Below are 19,416 nucleotides of genomic sequence, written 5' to 3'. Positions count from 1 at the left end.
TTCTGACTTACTTCACTCTGTATGACAGTCTCTAGGTCCATCCACATCTCTACAAATGACCCAATTTCGTTCCTCTTTATGTAGTTCCCCATCTTTAAACTGGTCCTTTCTGTGTACATTTCAGTTCCATTCCTGGGAGCCCCCAAGGGGGAAAAAAATAGCATATTTATTTTTACTAAAACATAACTTAAATTTATCATTCCTTTCAATTATTATGAAGGCATGCAAATTTGTTTTGGGTCATAATTAATGTTCTATTTAAGTTACATGTTTACCCCTCAGTTTTTCTTAAACACCTCCCTTTAAAAAAAGTTTTTAGGGACTTCCCTGATGGCGCAGTGGTTGGGAGTCCGCCTGCCAATGCAGGGGACACGGGTTCAAGCCCTGGTCCAGGAAGATCCCACATGCCGCAGAGCGACTAAGCCCACGTGCCACAACTACTGAGCCTGAGCTCTAGAGCCCACGAGCCACAACTACTGAAGCCCGCGTGCCTGGAGCCTGTGCTCCACAACAAAGAGAAGCCACCTCAGTGAGAAGCCCGTGCACCACAACTAGAGAAAACCCATGCACAGCAATGAAGACACAGTGCAGCCAAAAATAAATTAATTAATAAATAAATTAATTTTTAAAAAAAACTTTAAAAAATTTTCGGATATTTGCAAAGGTAAAATAGTATAATGAACTCTCACATACGTCTCACCGGCTTTCACAATTGTCAATACCTGCCTATCCCATTTTTATCTCTATTCCTGACACCCTACCCCTCCCAACTTGCCACGGGATTGTTTTGTAGCCAGTCTCAGACATCATATCATTTCATCAATAACACTTCAATATGTATCTTTAAAAGATAAAAATTCTCTTGTGAAATCCAACCATGCTACTTTAAACTTTTAACACTGATTCCTAAATATTCAGTTAGTTTTCATATTTCCTAAATTGTGTCACAAATGTTTATTACAATCAGGATCCAAAGTCCACACTTTAAATTTATTGCCATGTCTATCAAGTCTCTTTTAATCCAAAGGATCTGTAGGTTTCCTCCCTTTTTCATCCTTGCAATTTTTCTGTCAAAGAATAAACTGTTTTTTTCTTCCAGTTAGCAAATAAACTATTGTTTCTTTGCAAATTATTTGTAGAAGGACATGTGTCCTGGAGAGTTTTCTACATTCTAGATTTTGTTGATTGTATTCATTCTATCTCCTGTGAACTGGTAGTTAGATTTAGAGTAGGGTTTCCAGATAAAATACAGGACACCCAATTAAATTTGAATTTTAACTAAACTGAATATTTTTTAGTGTAAGAGTGCTCAGTAGTGCAATATTTGGTCATCTTGTATTTTTATTTGCTAAATTTGACAACCGTAATCTAGAGAGTTATCACATTCAGGCTTGGGTTTTGGGCAAGAATACATTCAATTTAGTGTCGTGTACTTCTATCAGGAGACACATATGGTCTGGTTGTTTCTCTTTTTGTGATGTGAAAAATGATGCAAGGGTTCACATTTTGTCAGCTGGATGGATCCATTGTTAATACAACCCTTCAGCTTCTTACCTGATGACTTTGGCAGGTGATGATCATTGCCCAGAATCATTACTTTATTAGGGCTTGCAGAATGATGCTATTCCAGGTCTATCATTCCTTCTGCGTTCATTAGCTAGTATTCTTCTATAAAGAACTTACTCTTCTGTACAATTTATGTATCGATAGGAAAGTTAAGCTCTTTCCTTAAGTCTGAATTTTGCAAGCACCTAAGAGAGAGCCTTACAAATCTAACAGTGAAATCTTGCTAAGGATTTAGATAACTCTTACCAATCCAGCAAATCAAAATATACATTCAGTAAGGTTAAATTTCTAAAACATTTCTATATGTTAAAAATCAAACATATACATTTAGAAAATCAGAATTCTTCAGCATTGAAATGTTGACAGCACACTGAATTAGTTAAATCTTCCTAAGGATTACAATTAAAATTAGATGTTAAATTCTCTAGTATATCAGATTATCTGAAATGTTTCAAACCACTGAAAACTGAATAAAGCCTATAAAAAGAGGCACAATGATTATACAACTTTTCACACCTGGTTTTACACAGTATATATCAAAACTTTATTTCCTCACCATCTATATGTTTGTTATTTATGCCTTTTTAGGATTGCAAACTCATCCACTTAAGGGGAGCTGAGTAAGCATCGCTAGCGTCCTACCGCACCTGAGAGTGTTCAAGGCAACACGCCAGAAAGGGCAGGCAGAACGTGGGAACTTGGATCCACCAAACCCCATATAGACAAGCCCAGGCCTTTCCGTATCTGGCTCTCGAGTCCACATCTTTGAACTGGAGTTAATTATAAATTTCTCAATTCAGAGCATCATACATTCTGGTTGTCTTTCAAACTTCATCCTTACCAATCTTTACTTTCTGATGTAGGCAGATGAAATTCGGCACCTCTTCTGGTCCTCCCAGCATGAGTTGTAGGCAATCTTCCTGCTGCCTGTTCAGAGCTCACTGGATTCTGCACTCTCTCTGTTTTGCTTCTGTATCTACCCATCAGCCCCCCATTGCACAGTTGTTTGTTGACAAATCAACCTTAGACCTCCAGGTGAAATGTGGAACTGTCCCTGTCAAGTTTCTTATTCTTATTGATATTTTTCAGGTAAAGAAATAGCCACTGAGAAATTAAGCAGGTGTTCCTCATGACAAGTTTTCAGCTAAGAAGGCAGGACTATAATTCAGGACTACTTTCCCATCATTACTAGGTCAGAGGTAGGCACTGTGTGACCTGGATGCTGTTGTTGGGTGTTCGTCTTAATTGCCTCAGGCAGATGTCCTATCTACCTCCCATCTGACCTTTTATTCTTCCATTTCTTCATATCTAAGGGTAAGAGATCATTGAAAACAAATGAGCTCGTTTACAAAGATACCATGGTGCAACAAATTGATTGTGACATCTGCATATCTTGAACACAAAAATCTCTTTTTAGTCATTATTCACTCAGTTATATAAAATGCTGACATCCACTGACTTGTTGGAGTGGGCTTTGAGGCTTTCAGGTAAAGATATTGTTTAAAGTAAACTGTATTATTCCTTTTACTATTAAGCAACAAATTTCCAATCTAAAGATGGAGATTACTACTGTCTCTCAGCTCACCTAGCCCATTTCTGTTGTTGATTTGTCCTTGTTTTACAGAGTCATTTGCAGTTTCTATTACATTCGAAATAACAATCTACTCTGGAAACTCCTAAGTGAAAAAAAAATTTTTATGTACTTGCCTAATTCTATATTAGCTTAAAAAATTCGATATACTTCTTTAAAAGCAGAATGGAAGATAGAATCTACATTATGACATTCTAGCTTGGGGCATTTATTATTTTCATGGGGTGACTATAAAAAAGGGCTTTAAAATTTTTATTTATTTATTTATTTTTGGCTACGTTGGGTCTTCGTTGCTGAGCACGGGCTTTCTCTAGTTGCGGCAAGCAGGGGCTACTTTTCCTTGCGGTGTGCGGGCTTCTCTTGTTGCAGAGCATGAGCTCTAGGCGAACGGGCTTCAGTAGTTGTGGCATGCGGGCTCAGTAGTTGTGGCTCACAGGCTCTAGAGCTCAGGCTCAGTAGTTGTGGTGCACGGGCTTAGTTCCTCCACGGCATGTGGGATCTTCCCGGACCAGGGCTTGTACCCATGTCCCCTGCATTGGCAGGTGGATTCTTAACCACTGAGCCACCAAGGAACTCCAGTGCTTTTGTTTATCTTGCTGATTGTAATAGCTTCCTTTTCCTCATGGACTCTGTTCTTTTTTTAAGACTTTGTCATTAGGAGCATTGTGTGATGTTGAGAGTATAGTTGGAAATATCCCAAAGGATTAAAGCAGCCATGTCTTGGCTAGCTCATAGAGTGGAGAGGTCATAAACACCCCATGTCTCTTAGCCTTATCAATTGATAGTTATGCGTCTCAACGCTGGAGGGATTTTGAAAACTCTCAGAGGTCCCCATGGCTGGTTAGCTCTGGCTACTTGAATGCCAAGTTGGGCAACAAGAGCAAACTAATAAAATCTAGACCAGAACTAAAATTCTGTTTTCTATTCGTTTGTAGAAGTATTATTGTAGGCAGCTTACAGTATAAAATCTCACTGTGTTAGGCTGAATTATGGCCCCCTCCCCAAAGATATACACATCCTAATCCCAGGAACTTGTGAATTTGTTATCTTACATGGTATCTTAGTCTGTTTGGGCCACTATAACAAAATTCCATAGACTTGAGTAGCCAATAAACAACAGACATTTATTTCTCACTGGCAGATTCAGTGTCTGGTGAGAACTCACTTCCTGATTCACAGGTAACAGTCTTCTTGCTGTGTCCTCACAGAGGGGAAGGGGTTAGGGAGCTCTCTGGAGTCTCTTTTATAAGGGCACTAATCCCATTCATGAGGGCTCCACCTTTATCACCTAATCACCTTGCAAACTCCCATCTCCTAGTACCATCCCACTGGGGATTAGGTTTCAGCCTATGAATTCTGGGGGGACATGGACATTCAGTCTACAGTACATGGTAAAAGAAACTTTGCAGATGTTATTAAATCAAGGATCTTGAGATAGAGAGATTATCCTGGATTAACCAGTTGGGCCCAATGTAATCATAAGAGTCCTTAGGGAGGTCAGAACAGAGAAGAGATGTGAAGAGGGAATCAGATGCTGAAGTGATGTGCTTTGCAGATGGAGGAAGGGGCCACAAGCCGAGAAACGTGGGCAGCATCTAGAAGATGGAGAAGGCAAGGAAACAGATTTTTTCCTAGAGTCTGCAGAATAAATACGGCTCTGCCTAAACATTGATTTTTACCCCCCAAGACCCATTCTTGGACTTCTGACCTCCAGAACTGTAAGATAATTAATTTTTATTACATTAAGGCAAATATATTTTTTAAAAAATAAGTAAAATTACAAGCATTGTTGCAAGTTTTTCCCCTGACCCAGAAAATACAGGGTGAGGTCACTGAAGCAGGGACAAGAGAGCAAAACAGCCCTGAACTCCACAGAAGGTGAATGACCTGTTTGACTGTAGCCTGACCAGCTCTTAGAAGGAGAAATTAATGACCGAGGACGTGTGAAACAAGGAAAAGCTTTCAAAAGCTAGAACTGTAGCCAAGATCGCTGGTTGTGCAGATAAGCAGTTGGTATTGATACGGTGAAAGTGACTCTTGCCACCTTCGGAAAATGATGACAGTTATTCAAGGTTTACTTTCTTGGATAGAATAAGCCTTCATAATTCTTTCTCTAAGTCTTTATAACTCTTTTTAACTTTCCAGTACTTTTAAAGTCAATACTTTACCTAAATGCAAGAAGGTTTAAATAAATCTATCATGAGAAGCCATAAAATAAATGAAATGATAATCATTGAATGCAGTTAAGGACAAATCCTGAACTATTACTTCTCCACATGGAAGCAAAACACTCCTGTAAGGAGTAATATGGGTCAATTCTGTTAGATTCTGCTAGTTCTAGCTAGAAATCCTTCCAAAAAGAATAAATGTTTTTAAAAAAGAGTCTTTGCTCTGTAGGAAAATGCTTTCTTCTTTTAAACTACACAGCAGCTGTCCACTTGTGGGTGGTACCTACATATCTACAGAACTGTCTGTAATCCAGATCTGAGTCATTACTTCCTCTGTCAGTTGATGATAGGGAACTGCCCATGAAGCCATAAGCACAGCCTGGGAGAGACAAGACAGAGTAGCAGGGGTGGGGACCACAGGCATTTGGGCCACTGCATCATGTAACTTACTTGTGCCTTCAGGGCCTGCTTGGGCCAGATCATGTATATACCACTTCCATTTGATGATGCACACCCAACATTATGGCTTGGTGGGTCAGATAACACCCAGTTCATGATGGGCAGCTCAGGTCACGTGGTAACTTGGTGGCCCACGGTCAAGTGTTCAGTCTCTACTAAGGCCCAGCAGCAGCCAAGAGCTGTTTTTCTAAAGGAGAGTAGTTATCTGTGGATGATGGCAGAGTCTTGCTCTAAAGCCCTAAAGGCAGTGCTGTGATTCACCCTTTCTCTGCCTTTTTGTTCTATTTGCTAGTCACACTGGTAAGGGTGATCTTTTGATTACCCTGATTAATCTTTTGATTGAGTAATGTGCTGTTTCAAATGCTAATCTCTTCCAGAAACACTCTTACAAGACACACCCAGAAATAATATTTTACCAGTTCTCTGGGCATCGCTTAGCCAAGTCAAGTTGACACATGGAATTAACCATCACACATGGTAACTATTAGCCACATGTGACTATTTCCATTTAAATTAATTAAAATTAAAAATTCAGTGTCTCAGTCACACTAGCCATAGTTCAAGTGATCACCAACTAGTGGCCACATATTGGACAGATATAGAACATTTCCGTCCTTACAGAAAGCTCTAGTGGACAGCACTGCTTTGGAGAATGAAACCAAGATGTGAAAAAATTCTCTGACTTGACAGAGATCAAAGATAAGTCTGTGGAACCATCAAGAGAAACAGTCTTCTCTTACACAATCCCAGAGTAGATAATGGCAGGATGATGGATGGAGGGTCAGGGAAGAGTGGTAATGTTTTTGAAACTTCAGCCAGCCTCCTCGGACATCCATATTCGGGTATGTATTCGCAATTCCAATTCCTCTGCCAACACAATGATTATTAAAATCTCCTTCTGCACAGCTTTCTTCTAGGGTGGAGGCCCCAACCTTGTTTCTAAAGTTGCTAAACCCTCTGAGAATCTGATGCAAATATTATTCCCTGTCTCCACCCAACCCAGCCCATTTTTCTGTATATTAAATGAGGGACTGGGGAAAAGATTGGAAGATATGTTTGTAATTTATGTTCCTGTTTTAGGCAGAGTCACTTATCTGCTTCCAAAGACAAAATGAAAACGAATCTATTTTCTGGGAAGATGTGAGTAGATAGAGCCCATAGGTTGGAGTTTTGTGTGAGTGAACGATGGGCTTTTTGCCAATTCTGGTAGAGCTCCTATGGCCCTTTATAGTAATAATCATTGCTAACATTTATTGAAGTGTTACTGTGTACCAGGCACTATGCTAATTGCTTTGCATACTTTATTTAATAGCAGTCCTGAAGAGATTAGTAATATTAACTTTTCTTTGCAAGTGAGGAGGCAACGAGAGGTTAAACACCTTTTCAAGGTCATGCAGCTTACACCTAGCAGAACCAAGATTTAACCATCTGCCTGCAGAGTTTGTGCTCAGAGCCTGGCACTGTACATTTTCTTGATCATGTCCCTGGTATTGTGTTTATTATTCTGTGTTGGGTTTCATCTATCTATTGTGTGTCTCTCTTTCAAGACTGAGAGCTTCTTCTTTTTTGTTTTTTTTATTAATTAATTAATTTATTTTTGGCTGCGTTGGGTCTTTGTTGCTGTGCGTGGGCTTTCTCTAGTTGCGGCGAGCGGGGGCTGCTCTTCATTGTGGTGCGCGGGCTTCTCATTGCGGTGGCTTCTCCTGTTGTGGAGCACGGGCTCTAGGCGTGCGGGCTTCAGTAGTTGTGGCACACGGGTTCGGTAGTTGTGGCTTGCGGGCTCTAGAGCGCAGGCTCAGTAGTTGTGGCGCACGGGCTTAGTTGCTCCACGGCATGTGGGATCTTCCCGGACCAGGGCTCGAACCCATGTACCCTGCATTGGCAGGCGGATTCTTAACCACTGCGCCACCAGGGAAGCCCAAGACTGAGAGCTTCTTAAGGACAAAGTCAGTGCCTTACTTACTCAAGTGTGTAGTTGATTTTGGCGGCCACAGCCATTCCTATTTTTGAGCTCTCCCCACCCCCACTACTGGCTTTGTAGAGTTTACCTCCCCTGTGAAAGCATCAAAGGACAAGAAGTACTCTTTCCCTGTCGCAGGCCATTAGGGTATGGACACAGGACCTGGCTTGGCCGATCACTTCTCCCACCTGGGACAGAGAATCTTGAACTAGCGACACAAAGAGGATGATACGGTTAGGCCTTGTTCACGGTGATGGTGGTAGCATCCCGACCAAATGGTTTCTGCTAAAAAATGGTGTCTGTCTTTCTGCTTGCTGACCCTCCACCGCTGCCTTGTGTCCTGTCCACTTTCCAAACCCAGTTCTCCTCCCTCCCATCTGTTTCTTCCGAATATTCTTTTTGTGTGTGTAGAGTTGGCTTCTGCTGCTTGCAACCAAGAATCATGACTAACACGGTCAGCTTTGTATAACCAAAGGATGAGGGTAATGCTTTAGTAACTGTTTGTTGAGTGAATGAATGAAATCTCGTAAGCTGTCAATATGTCTTGTAGAAGGGTGGACTAAAAGGGGGAAGCAGGCTAAGAATGAGTATTATAAGAATATAAGTATGTTATAAGAAAGTGAGGTAGGGAGGAATAGTTTTCTGTTTAAATTCTTCTCCTTTTAACTTGCCAGATGTGCTTGCTGTAATGTGGAAGCTCTGACAAAGACAAGGCGTGGGACAGCTGTCATTCTTGAAAATTAAATTTTTTAAAAATTAAAAAAAAAATTGTTATTCCAAAAATTTTTTAAGAAAATTAAAATTTTTTAATTTAAAAATTCTTTTAAAAATTCTTAAAAATACAGTTAGAAAAGAAAATCCCTCTGCTTAAATCTGAGGTGCGGGTCTTCAGCCTCCTCTGAAGCTTCCCATAAATTCCACTGTGAGTCTCTTCAACAGCTGCTTTTCAAACACAGTAACCCTGAGCTCCTCCAGGTCTCCGGTTATTCAGCTCACATGGTGACATGCTTGCAGGAAATTGTCCTGTTCCTGTTTCCTGCAACTTTGATGGAGAGCAAGGATTAGTGTGGCTTCACCTTTCACAAGTCGCACCAAGACATTAGGAAAGGACTTGAAAAGATTTGGTTCAGGCAGTCATCAAGAAGTACTTTATAAAATTAAGTCTCATTAATCAGCGCTATGATACTCCAGAAGGCATCCAAATAGACATTGACTTCACAGGAAATGCAACTGAGTAAATGAGCTGCGTAAGCTAGAATGCAGGAAAATTGTTGAGACTTTGTATAGAAAAATGTTCACCTCTATAGGAGTACATCAAAACGGTTACTTATACATTACTCTTCTGCATTCAGAGAAGTTGTTCTTTCCTTGAATAATTATCCGATGGCCTAAACCTAGCTGGACTTTCTTAGTTTGGTTTTACACACTGTTTACACTTGTGTCAGTCCAGGGTCCCCAAGAGACAGGAGGCACACTCAAGATTCTGCCTGCTATTCATTTTATCTATTAGAGAGAGACAGAGAGAGAGCCAAAGGGAGAGGCAGAGTCACCAAAGTCCACTGTACTTCTGCCCTTTGAACAGACTGCAAACTCCCTGCCATGGCTTCCAAGGCTTTGCATGACCATTAGGATCTCACCCGTGTCTCCGATTTTACCTTTTCACACTACACAGCTCTCTTTCCCAAACTCCTGGTCTGCGAACTCTTCTTCAAACACACCTCTGTTACTGCCTTTGTTTGTGTTAAATCCCCGGCGGTCCAGTGGTTAAGACTCTGCACTTCCACTGCAGATGGCGGAGGTTCCATCCCTGGTGGGGGAATTAAGATCCTGCGTGCCTCGCAGCATGGACAAAAAAAAAAAAAAAAAAACAACTCATTAAAGTTTTCTATAGTGATGGCGTATTGTCTTGATAATATTTTGGGTATATTGGGTTAAATAAAATATATTATTGAAATTAATTTCACCTGGTTCTTCTTATCTTTTTAATGTGGCTACTAGGCAATTTCAGTTTCCATTGGTGGCTTCCACATAATTTCCCGTAAAACATACTTTATTAGGTTTACACTTAACCAACTTATTGAATATCTACCCTGAACCAGGCCATGCAGAGAGGAATGTGTCAAGTGCCACTGGAGTACGCAGGGAGGAGAGCCGTGCCCACAGCATTAGGGAGGCCTTCAAGGAGGAAGTGGCATCTGCCCTGGTACTCACTCTCTTCAGAAATCAGCAAGAGTTTCAAGGGTGTGGTCTCGTTGTGGGCTTTGCTCCCTTCGGCATTTTAAAAGCATGGAAGACAGCACCATACACCTCTACCCTATGAAAACCTGACAGCCACACGAGTCCTGGCTTTCCAGCAAAGGGTCGAATCAAGGTAAGGAATATTCTGATATCTGAACCTTAATCTCAGTGTCTGGCCTCATGTGCTTAGTATTTATATCATGAAGTGAGCAGTAGACAAACATTGCTGGAAAAGTTGTTTGCCTTTCAAGGACATCTAAATAATGATTTCTAAAATATTGTGCCAAGTAAAGCATACTGGTTTTTTCTGTTTGTTTACAAATTTACTACTGATTTAATATTCAGTTGGGTTTGGAAAGTCATCCCCAGCTGCTACTGTGATAATCTTTGAGTTCTAGGGGACTTTGAAATGACTTTGCTAACCAGCCAGTTTGCTCTTTGGATTAAGTGTAGCTTCAGCCTGATCCCAGGGGAGCTCTAGGATGTGACCTGTATCACTGAGGTTGTCCTTCCACACGCAGCCAGAGGCAAGGGAGCAGGGCTGTTGTACTCCCACATAGATTAGTCATTGGCCGCAGGCTTCCCTCCAAGGATGGTGCAGAACCTTCCAGGCGTCTCCAGACAAAGCCGTGGTGGCCCGCCAAGGACAGGAGGAGGGTGTAGGGGTGAGCAGTTAGCAGCCAACACCCTGGAGCTGGAGGACAGGTGCATGCCCCAGTTAGGGCATCTGGACGGGACACCAACAGTTCTGTCACAGTCACACTTTGGGAAAAACCATGGCGAGCCTCAGTCCTGCCTATGGTGTCTCCTGCGGCTGCACGAGGATCAGGCTAGTCTTTGGAGCACCTGCTATTACTCGCCTGGCCATTCCTGTCCTGGACTGTCATCATCTCTAAGACAGAGATACCTTATCAGGTGAAGGGGAAATTTCACCTTGCAGTTGCAAGACAGTCAGGACGAATGGCTCTCATCTGTGTGAGAATTTTTTAAAAAAGAAAAAAGAAACCAGTGTTCACTAGCATAAGAAGCTGGCTAAAGTCACCAGGGTCAATGTTAGGACCTCCAGTAGATTCAGGGCTTCAGACTCAAAAACCAGTGCTTCACCACTGGTAACCACAAATATGATCTATTATCTATTTTCTTTGATTTTTGTTTTGTTTTGTTTTAGATTCCACATAGAAGTGAGATCATCAGACACCTCTTAAACTCACATAGAGCTGTATGTCAATTATATCTCAATAAAATAGAAAAAACAAACCCCCCAAACCCAATGCTTCAACAGACACTATGCAGTCTTTTAGCAAACCAACCAACCAGCTAGCCAACCAGCCAATAAACAAAAAGCCCACCAAAAATAAATAAACAAAAACCCTAGGGTTTGTCCCGCAATGAATGAGGTACGTAGTCAATAACATGTGGAAGAAAAAGATATTACCTTCAGATTTTCCTAGTATAAGCAAAATGCTTAGTGTTCAAAAGAGTGTTTGAGGGACTTCCCCGGTGGCACAGTGATTTAAGAATCCGCCTGCCAATGCAGGGGACACGGGTTTGATCCCTGGTCCGGGAAGATCCCACATGCCGCAGAGCAACTAAGCCCGTGCGCCACAACTACTGAGCCTGCGCGCTAGAGCCCACGAGCCACAACTACTGAAGCCCGCGCGCCTAGAGCCCGTGCTCCGCAACAAGAGAAGCCACTGCAATGAGAAGCCTGCGCACTGCAACAAAGAGTAGCCTCTGCTCGACACAACTAGAGAAAGCCCGCATGCAGCAAGGAAGGCCCAGTGCAGCCACAAATAAATAAAAATAGAATAAAATTTTTTTTAAAGTACACTGTTCAATGCCTTACAGTATATTCATAAAGTCATGCAACCATCACCACAATCAATTTTAGAACATTTTTATCATCCCCAAAATGGAACCCTGTACCCCATTGCCAGCACCCCCCGAGTGGGTTGAATTGTGGCCCCCAAAGATATGTCCATTTGGAATCTCAAAATGTGACATTTTTTGGAACAAGGGTCTTTGCAGATGTAATTAAAGTAAGGATCATGAGATGAGATCATTCTGGATTAGGGTTTTTAAAACCAATGATGAGTGTCTTTATAAGAGACAGAAAAAGGAGAACATGCAGAGACACAGAGAGAAGGCAGTGTGAAGATGCAGGCAGAGGCTGGAGTTACAAAGCCCAAGCCGGGAGCATCAGTGGGTCACCAGCAACCACCAGAAGCCAGGAGAGAGACACGGAAGGGATTCTCCCTCAGAGCCTCCAGAGGGAACCAACCCTGCCGACACCTTGGTTTTGGACTTCTGGCCTCCTGAACTGGGAGAGAATACATTTCTGTTGTTTTAAGCTGCCAGGTTTGTGGCAATAATTATGGCAGCCCTGGGAAACGAATAGACTTCAACCTCCCCCTCTTCCCCTGGCTTCTGGTAACCACCAGTTTATTTTCTGTCTTTAGAGATTAGCCTATTATGGACATTTCATACACATGTCATGTAGTCTTTTGTGATTGGCTTCTTTCATTTAACATGACGTTTTCAAGGTTTATCCATGTTGTAAGATGTATCGGAATCCCATTTCTTTTTATGGATGAATAATATTCCATTTTATGGATACACCACATTTTGTTCATCCATTCATCAGTTGATGGAAATTTGGGTTGTTTCTGCTTTTTGTTTATTATGAATGCTGCTGCTGTGAACATTTATGTGGAAGTTTTTCTGTGGACCTATGTTTTTGTTTCTCCTAAGTATATGAGTCATATGGTGACTCTGTGTTTAACGTTGGGAGGACTGGACTGTCAGACTGTTTTCCAAAGCAAATACACAATTTTACTTTCCCACCAGCAATTCCAACTTCTCCACCTTCTCACCAACATTTGTTATTATCTGTATTTTTTTTTTAAAGCAGGCATCTTTGAATCCACCTGCCAATGCAGGGGACACGGGTTCGAGCCCTGGTCTGGGAAGATCCCACATGCCACGGAGCAACTGGGCCCGTGAGCCACAATTACTGAGCCTGCGCGTCTGGAGCCTGTGCTCTGCAACAAGAGAGGCCGCGATAGTGAGAGGCCCGCACACTGCGATGAAGAGTGGCCCCCGCTTGCCACAACTAGAGAAAGCCCTCGCACAGAAATGAAGACCCAACACAGCCATTAATTAATTAATTAATTAATTAATTTTTTAAAAAAAATTAAAAAAAAAAAGCAGGCATCTTTGTCTTTTTTTTAAAAATAAATTTATTTTATTTATTTTATTTTTGGCTGCACTGGGTCTTCGTTGTTGCACACAGGCTTTCTTTAGTTGCAGCGAGGGGAGGCTACTCTTCATTGCGGTGCACGGGCTTCTCATTGCAGTGGCTTCTCTTGTTGCGGAGCACGGGCTCTACTTGCGTGGGCTTCAGTAGTTGTGGCACGTGGGCTCAGTAGTTGTGGCTCGCAGGCTCTAGAGCGCAGGCTCAGTAGTTGTGGCTCGCGGGCTCTAGAGCGCAGGCTCAGTAGTTGTGGCACACAGCCTTTGTTGCTCCGTGGCAGGTGGGATCTTCCTGGACCAGGGATCGAACTCATGTCCCTTGCATTGGCAGGTGGATTCTTAACCACTGTGCCACCAGGGAAGCCCTATCTGTATTTTTTTGATTAGACCTGTAGCCACACCACAAGTCCTCTTGGCCATACACAGCCTTCTATGTCGACACCACAAGCCCCCTCACGGCTTTGGCTTCCTCACCACATGTCCCTTTGGGCACACGTGGCCTTCCATGTCCATGTAAGTCCCCTGGGCTAACACAGTTTACTGTGTCCACAGCATGGAGACCACAGTCTCAGGTATCCAGAGCCTTCTACGTTGACCCCGCGGGTCACCGCAGGTACTAGCATCTCTACCTCCCTGCTACAACTCGCCTTCCGAACACAGAGCCTTCTTGTCCAACACAGAAGTTGCTTCAGGTACGGACAGCTAGCTGTGTTCACGCAATTCTACTCAGGTACACAAGTCTTCTGTGTCTCCATCACATGGCCCCTGGGTTACACACAGCCTTCTTTGCCCAAACCGGAGGTCTCCTGGTTACAAACAGTTTTCTGTGACCACACCACAGGTCTCCTCAGGTACTCAGAGCCTCCTGTATCTACACCACAATTCCAACTGGGTACAACCACCTTCTGTGTCCCCCGGCGTACAAAGAGCCACCTATGTCCGCATCACAAGTCCCCTCAGGTACACACAGTCTTTTTTCGTCTATACCACGATTTTCCTCAGGGACACACAACACAGGTCCCTGAGGTGCTCACAGCCTTCTATCCACACAGAAAGTCTCCTCGGGGACACACCGCCTTTTATGCCCACATCACACGGGGGCACGTGTCGACATGTCTACCTCCACACCACCACACGTCATCTTGGGAACAAACAGCTTTCTTTTTTTTTCTTTTGCCGTATCACACAGCATGTGGGATCTTAGTTCCCCAACCAGGGATCAAACCCGTGCCCTCTGCAGTGGAAGCACGGAGTCTTAACCACTGGACCGCCGGGGAAGTCCCCGAACAAACGCTTTCTGCTTCCACTCCGCATGTTGTCTTGAGCACACACACCCTCGTATGCACAGCATGCATCCTCTCGGGGACACACAGCCTTCTTTGTCCACATCACACGGTTCCTCTGACACCTACACAGACTCAGGGGTCCGCAGCAGACGTCCCTTCGAGTTCACACAGCCTTTTTTTTAAACTACTGAGTCTCTGTGCTCTTGGGTTTACGCAGCCTTCTGTGTCCTCTATCCACACCACAGGTCCCCTCAGGGACACACCGTTTTCTGTGTCCACCCCACAAGTTGCATCACATATACACAGCCTTCCTCTCCCCCCCTCCACAGACTTCCCTCAGAGACACACAGACCTCCCTGTCCACACGCTAAGTCCTCTCAGAACACACACTGTTTTCCGTGCCCAGACCCAAGCCACATCTGGCACACACAGCCATCTCTGTCTACAACACAGGGGCCCTCAGGTCCTTTCACCATCAATGTCTACACCACTGTTCCCCTGGGTACACAAGCCTTCTGTGTCCACACTACCAGCTCTCTGGGTACACATCTATATCCACACCACACATCTCCTCGTGTCTATACAGCCTTCTGGAAACACACCACAGGTTTCCTCAGGAACACACAGCCTTCTGTGTCCATACTACTGATCCCCTTGGGCAGGTACACACGTCCATACCACAAGTCCCCTCAAGAACGCAAAGCCTTTCATGTCCACACAGTAAGCTCTCTCAAGTGTGTCCATCCACATCACAGCTCCCCTCCCCACCCACAGCCCTTTTCCCCCACACAGGCCTTCTCAGACACAGCCGTTTGCCTCCGCACCACAGGGCTGCTCACGCGCACCCAGCTTCCGCTCACACGCACATCTTGGATACACCAGTGTCCACACCATGAGTGCCCGTGGAAGCACACAGCCTTCCACGAACACACCACAAATTTCCTCCCATGCTCCCAGCTTCTTAGTCTCAGGCTTTTGCAAGGACTGCCTTAGTCAATTAATCACATAATATCTACAAAACTCCGGATGACTCAAGTTCATTGTGCTAGTACACCAGTCGCCACAGGCTGGTATTCTGATCAAGTTTATTTTTATTTTATTTCTTTCTAGACCTACATCTAAACTACTGGCTTCTGTGGCTTTTTTTTTTTTTTTTAATGGGATTTATTTATTTATTTATTTATGGCTGTGTTGGGTCTTCGTTTCTGTGCGAGGGCTTTCTCTAGTTGCGGCAAGCGGGGGCCACTCTTCATCGCGGTGCGCGGGCCTCTCACTATCACGGCCTCTCTTGTTGCGGAGCATGGGCTCCAGACGCGCAGGCTCAGTAGTTGTGGCTCACGGGCCTAGTTGCTCCACGGCATGTGGGATCTTCCCAGACCAGGGCTCGAACCCATGTCCCCTGCATTAGCCTGCAGATTCTCAACCATTGCGCCACCAGGGAAGCCCTTCTGTGGCTTTTTCATGTCTGGAGACAATTTAACTATTGGTTAAGTTTAAACTGGCTTGTTCAAGCAGGTTTCATATGTGATATTATCATCTTAAGTGGAATTGTATAATCATATAACCGGGCATTTCAAACTCCTCTTTTCAGTGTGCCTTGACTTTTTTTTTTTTTTTTTTTAATTAATTACATTTTTTTTTTTGGCCTCGCTGTCTGTGGGATCTTAGTTCCCTGATCAGGGACTGAACCCGCGCCCCCTGCATTGGGAACACGGAGTCCTAACCACTGGATCGCCAGGGAAGTCCCAAGTGTGCCTTGGCTTCTTATTTGCAGTTTGGAGGTTCAATGGTTAGAAGTTTTCAGGTGGCCTTAGAGGTTGGGTGGGAAAGCCAGCTGCCTCACTCAGATGCTCTAGAAAGCCTTGAGCTCCCCAAAAGTAGGGCCTTGGGGTCACCACTCATCCAGTTGGACCCAACACTCTCCAGGCAGCACACTTCCTCCAGTCAGATGGAAGTGGCAGGAAAGGAGCGGACACCAAACCCCTAGAACGAGGATTATGAAGACTCTCACGGATCGGGCACTGGCTGCAGCACGTTTCAGCGTCGCCCTGAGGCAGGGATAGGGCAAGTCAACGAGAGGAGACTGGTTCCGTCTTGCCCCTGCCCTGCTCCTTTTCTCACACTCTCATCTTCCAGCTCTGCCAAGGTCATGTTGATATCATGTTTTCCCCATCACTGTGGACCTGCCAACCCACGTTGTTAATAGAGAATAATTTTCCTCACACCCTCTTGGAGAAAGAAAAGAGAAGATGGACTATGGCAAACTGATCTCCTAGACGGAATTTGACTTTGGAACGTCTTCAATTAGGAAAAAAGCCAGACGTTTTCTGTAGTCAAACAATACTCTTCCCAGTTGGCAGTGAAAGCAGAAAAGAGGTGGTCATCCCGCGTGGTCCTTGTTTAGAGCGAGCAACAGAGGAGCTGTGACTTGGGGTCAGCAGTCCAGCCAGAAGGGCAAGAGGGATGATGCTTCCACACCCAGACCCTGGGGTTTGAGCTGGTTCTAGCCTTCTCATTTGTGTCCAAGCTTGGACTTGGGTGACTACTGGTCTGGGAACTTCCCCGCAGTTACACAGAGCAAATCCTCTCTGTAATCTCCAACCAAACTGAATCCATACCCCAAAGCCAGCCTCAGAATAGACTTAGTCTTAGAATATTCTCCATCAGTGATTCTTCCCGATATCCCTTTCCCACCCCCAACCTACTTATTCTGAACCTGACTGGCTTAGATGTGCTAAAGCAAGTACTGACAGGATTCAGCAGGTTTCTTTATGGGAAGATCTCTCAGAACCTTTAATATGCATTTTGGTCCTTTAGGAGGGGAACAGAATTTGCAGAGCTGCTCCCACTTATTTGGCCATGAAACTTATTTCTTACAGATCTTTTTATAAGACTGGTGTGGGCAGGGCATTATTATTAGATGGGTTTTCCAGAAGCAGGATCTGAAAGGGTGGTTGTTGTGCAAGAGATTTACTGAGAGAAGGGGCTCCAAAGAAACGTGTAAGGCGGAGAGGGAAGCAGGATAGGGCAGGGGGTGAGCCAAGGAAAGACATGGGTTTGGATTAAGTGTAGCTTCAGCCTGATCCCAGGGGAGCTCTAGGATATGACCTGTATCACTGAGGTTGTCCTTCCACACGCAGCCAGAGGCAAGGGAGCAGGGCTGTCGTACTCCCACATAGATTAGTCATTGGCCGCAGGCTTCCCTCCAAGGATGGTGCAGAACCTTCCAGGCGTCTCCAGACAAAGCCGTGGTGGCCCGCCAAGGACAGGAGGAGGGTGTAGGGGTGAGCAGTTAGCAGCCAACACCCTGGAGCTGGAGGACAGGTGCATGCCCCAGTTAGGGCATCTGGACGGGACACCAACAGTTCTGTCACAGTCACACTTTGGGAAAAACCATGGCGAGCCTCAGTCCTGCCTATGGTGTCTCCTGCGGCTGCACGAGGATCAGGCTAGTCTTTGGAGCACCTGCTATTACTCGCCTGGCCATTTCTGTCCTGGACTGTCATCATCTCTAAGACAGAGATACCTTATCAGGTGAAGGGGAAATTTCACCTTGCAGTTGCAAGACAGTCAGGATGAATGGCTCTCATCTGTGTGAGAATTTTTTAAAAAAGAAAAAAGAAACCAGTGTTCACTAGCACAAGAAGCTGGCTAAAGTCACCAGGGTCAATGTTAGGACCTCCAGTAGACTCAGGACTTCTGACTCAAAAACCAGTGCTTCACCACTGGTAACCACAAATATGATCTATTATCTATTTTCTTTGATTTTTGTTTTGTTTTGTTTTAGATTCCACATAGAAGTGAGATCATCAGACACCTCTTAAACTCACATAGAGCTGTATGTCAATTATATCTCAATAAAATAGAAAAAACAAACCCCCCAAACCCAATGCTTCAACAGACACTATGCTGCCTTTTAGCAAACCAACCAACCAGCTAGCCAACCAGCCAATAAACAAAAAGCCCACCAAAAATAAATAAACAAAAACCCTAGGGTTTGTCCCGCAATGAATGAGGTACGTAGTCAATAACATGTGGAAGAAAAAGATATTACCTTCAGATTTTCCTAGTATAAACAAAATGCTTAGTGTTCAAAAGAGTGCTTGAGGGACTTCCCTGGTAGTGCAGTGATTAAGAATCCGCCTGCCAATGCAGGGGACACGGGTTCGATCCCTAGTCTGGGAAGATCCCGCATGCCGCGGAGCAGCTAAGCCCGTGTGCCACAATGACTGAGCCTGCGCTCTAGAGCCCACAAGCCACAACTACCGAGGCCAAGTGCCACAACTACTGAAGCCCGCGTGCCTAGAGCCCGTGCTCCACAACAAGAGAAGCCACCGCACTGAGAAGCCCACGCACCGCAACGAAGACCCAACGCAGCCAAAAATAAAATAATTAATTAATTAATTTTAAAAAAAGAGTGCTTGAAATGTGTGCATGTTTGCTTGTAACAAATTTGTGTTTATACTTACTGGCATAATTATAAGTAAATATTTATTGGTTTTCTACTGTGTGCTAAGTGCTGGAGATTCAAACTAACATGGGAATCATTCCCTGCCCTCGAGCACTTCCAGTCTAGTTAGGGAGGGAGGGTAACAGTACAGGACATTGTATGGCAAGGGCAATATGAGTGGGACAGACAGTAAAGGAATCAGAGAAGATTCTTTGGAGAGGTGGTGCTTGAATCTAGGGGTCAGGCCTGCCAGGCAGAGAGATAGAGGATCTTTCCATTTGAAGGAGGGTGAGGTGAGCCTGAGGAAGTGATTAGGGCTCACATCCCAGCTTGAATTTGGATCGCATCATTTTTGCAAGAGGGAACAACCGACAGTTTCTGAGCAGGGTAATGACATGTACTTAGTTAATTTGCACTTCTTCAGTGGTGTTGAAGATGAATCGGAA

At 44.1% G+C, this 19,416-nt stretch overlaps 1 long non-coding RNA gene across 1 annotated transcript; it reads right to left on the bottom strand.

Annotated features, from left to right (window-relative positions):
* Positions 1 to 11: 11 nt before the first annotated feature.
* Positions 12 to 13,870, bottom strand: LOC309649334. The gene is made up of 2 exons (XR_014257026.1): positions 5,776 to 13,870; positions 12 to 2,874 (listed from the first exon to the last, which is right to left on the bottom strand). It is a non-coding gene; the product is annotated as an uncharacterized lncRNA (long non-coding RNA).
* Positions 13,871 to 19,416: the final 5,546 nt, after the last annotated feature.

Source organism: Balaenoptera physalus, assembly GCF_965194825.1.
Source record: "Balaenoptera physalus genome assembly, chromosome: 19".
Lineage (NCBI taxonomy): Eukaryota > Metazoa > Chordata > Mammalia > Artiodactyla > Balaenopteridae > Balaenoptera > Balaenoptera physalus.
Note: the sequence above shows the minus strand (reverse complement) of the source record. Positions and strands in the feature narration are given on the sequence as shown.